This window comes from Sinocyclocheilus anshuiensis, unplaced genomic scaffold, assembly GCF_001515605.1.
Source record: "Sinocyclocheilus anshuiensis isolate Anshui unplaced genomic scaffold, SAMN03320099.WGS_v1.1 scaffold205, whole genome shotgun sequence".
NCBI classification, from domain to species: Eukaryota; Metazoa; Chordata; class Actinopteri; order Cypriniformes; family Cyprinidae; genus Sinocyclocheilus; species Sinocyclocheilus anshuiensis.
Genome location: NW_015536497.1, coordinates 2,329,701 through 2,333,393, shown reverse-complemented (window position 1 = coordinate 2,333,393; position 3,693 = coordinate 2,329,701).

Genomic DNA, 3,693 nt, shown 5'->3' with positions numbered 1-3,693 from the left:
CGGCCAAAATTTTATTAGTCGCTTAGTCGCAGAAAAAAAAAATCCACAGGAAATGGTGAGGTCACGCAGTCCTTGATGGACAGATCGTTAACGGCTGGATTTTGTGGTAATACAGTAACATTACATCCAAACACTCGCCTATCATTCATTGACCTCAACTATGGCTTATCATCTGAAATATGTAAGTAGTAGCAACTTTACATGGCCGCTCAATCTAATGTTAACCTAGAAAAATGTGCACTATTGAAGTGTCTGATCACTATCAGTAGCACACTCACAGCATGACAGATGGAGGCGCCGGTGCAGTCACTTCAAAGTGCCCTTTTGTCAAAGGTTTTTTTTTTTGTAATTAAATTCCATTTTCCATTTAAATAATAATATGATAATACATAATAAATTAAATAATAATTTAGCCGTAAATAAAATGATCCACATGATGACCTTTCACCTGACAAACTCATCAAGGACGATCCCTCACGTTCAGACACCTTTAGTATTTTAGCGCACAACCAGGATACCTTCAATAACGGACACTGTGTTCTCCATTTTTTGATGTAGTGTCTAATGAATGATCTGTAGTGTGTATATTATTATTATTAGTGTGTATGATTTGAAAGCTTTGTTTGATTTTGAGTACAGGTGAGCTCTTAAAATACTCCGTCATTTTGGTCATCACAGATAAGAGTAATACATCTTTCGAATCTGTAAAGCCTCTACGTGTATTTGTGTGCACTCATTATAACAACAACACATTGCACTTTTGTAAAATAATGAAAGCAAACAGGATGCGCTTTCTGCCGTCTCGACCTCTGTGAACTTGAGCGTGAAACTCAGTGTATACTTGCCTTACAGACATGAAAAATATATCTTTAGAGAGTGAAATGTCTACTTTCAAATGAAACAATTCAAATCTGAAAATCAGTTTATGTAATCCGTATAAAACATGCATACAGGCACATCCACTACTGTGGAGAAGACGAGTCAGTGTCGCCGAATTCACAGAAAACACTAGTTTATCAATAGATTATTAAAATGTTAATGCAGTTTAATCTTACTGTTTTCCCCTGACACATTTATCATCATTACTTCTGCCGGTGTGCCCGTGGCAAGCTTTATTGAGCACTTATTAGGCTATGTAGGCAATTAAAGGCTCATTATCATGATTTAAATGGTTTATTAATAAACGTGTTTAGTCGACTAATGCTTAAAATGAAAGACTACTAGTTGACCAGAAAAATCTTTAGTCGAGGGCAGCCCTAATATACATACTATATATATATTTATAAACGCAAATGTTTTTTAATAGTATTAATATTAGTTTCTGTTTTAGTATACTAAAACCATACTTAACACTGCCGGCTAATACCACAACACATCACATAATTCATCAAATTCATTGCTAATAGCTACAGAAGTTTGTGCAAGTATTTTCCCACCAAAAATGGAGTCATCTTGAGAATTAGGAAACTTGCTCATTAAACATCATTAATAGTAGTAATGGACGCAGAGGAAGTCTGGCTCACAGGAAAAAGCTATTAACTGATAATAAATTGAAGCAATATTCCCAGGAAAACATGCGTTGATTTAGACATCTTGAATAGAGAAATGTCTAAATCACAAAAAAGATTAAACACTTTAATGAATTGCCAGTTTTAGAAGTAGGGAGTCGGGACACAATTAATACAATTTCCATATTTAAAAAAATATATATATGTATGTATATATATATATATATATATATATATATACAGTATATATATGCAAATAGATAGATTTTTCCATCCCTACAATCTACAAAACACAATTAGCCAAGCAGGTGGACATCCTTTGTGCCCTACATCAAAGTAGGAAATACCTGTCCATCATGTTAAGAAATTACCCATGATGACCATCTGTGACTGGAACATAAACAAACTAATCTTACGGACTTTCCAGAGTGTCCTTTGTTCCTGAACTACAATAGATCTCTCATATCATAGCAGGCTCACTGCACAAACATAAAGAACAGTTTCAAAACAAAGAAAGCTGAGAGACTAAGCAGAAATGATCAATGAAACGATGCATTGAGTGTGACGGTAAACTTCCAAGGTCCATTTAGCAAACCAATGCTACAGTTTATCTCAGAAATACCTACAGCCATTCTGAATGTCTTTAATATCAGACCTCTGGTGCAATCTGTGTTATGGGTGCAAAGTCTGATCGGAAGATCCTGCTTATCTGGAGAGAAAGATCTATAAAATCCTGCTAGGTCTTCTTGAAAATGGTTCTCCCACGTAACCTAACCTGGCAGTCAAAGGGGGATTTCTGCAGCCATGGCTCGATTCCAAGAAACAGGGACGATCATGCAGTTGTCAGTTAATATCTATCTTTATCTTTATCTGTAGACTAGGGTTTCTGTAACACACTTTGCAGGATTTTTGAAGCCAGGACAAAAACAAAAAAAAAAAAAGAAAAATAATCCAAAATCGGGGAAAAAAATTTAATGAATGAATGAATAAATAAATAAATAAATATTTCAATTAAGGGACAATAGTTTCCTCCTTAAATTGAATTCCAGGGACTCTTTAACCTTTCCAAGGGCAATTGTTCAAACCTTATTAAATGTATGCATCATCTTTCATGTTAACTAATATATTTATTCAATAAATGCAATTTCAAAACCGGACTGTTCGACCTCAAATCGGACAGATGACCATGTATAAGAAAAAAAAATAATGCTTTTGTTATAGAAAATGGCATTTAACATAATCCAGCCAACATACTAGTAACTGTATGTGGGTGGTTTGTGCCTATTTGACCCCGGAAGACATTAAAACTCATTAGCTTCAGGGCATCAACGATAAGAATCAAACTTTTCGGAGACCTGTAGATTTCTGCGATGAGTTTATCTTGTACGGATTCCAGACAGATCTGGCAACTGCACGACCTAACTGTGGGAAGAGCCTTTTATTTTTTTTCCATTGAAGGAAAGTAAATTTGAGCCTCTCGTATAAACAAGCGCTCTGAGTCGTGGGCGAGCCTATACAAGAAAGATAAATCTTTGCCATTCATCATGAGCACAATGAGCTGAACCTCCAAATGAACAGAACGTCTTGTTATTAGAGCATCTTGCAATTTAAACAACTTTTGCCAATTACTAACCACAAATATTTCATAAATCCTGTTCTGAAGTTATGACAAGTCTAAATCTGTTGATAGAGAACAGATAAAACATCTCTTTAAAATCTACATCTGTTCTCAGTGTAAATGAACGGTTGTACAACAGTATAAAATCATATAAATACTGATGAAAGAAACTAACATGCTACATAGCACAATTATTGTATAACTGGATGAATGTTATAACGTAATACTTTGCTAGTAGCACTAACCCAGTGATTTTAGGTTATGTGCTGTCAACATCAAAATAATAATTTTTATTAACAAATAATGAAAATGCAGTTAATTAATACATTGACTTCAATACACATTTTCAATGATGAGCATTTTAAAATTTCTATATTAAAATTTATTTTGAAATTTTTTGGGTGGTCTGAAGTCAAAATTAAAAAAATAGAAAAAAGAAAAAAGAAAAAAATAAATTATTGAAAATGTGTGGTGAAGCCAACAGGCAGAAGCATGCATAAATAAATAAATACATTTTTATTTTTACTTATAATATAATATAATATAACTTTATATTATAATATAAAT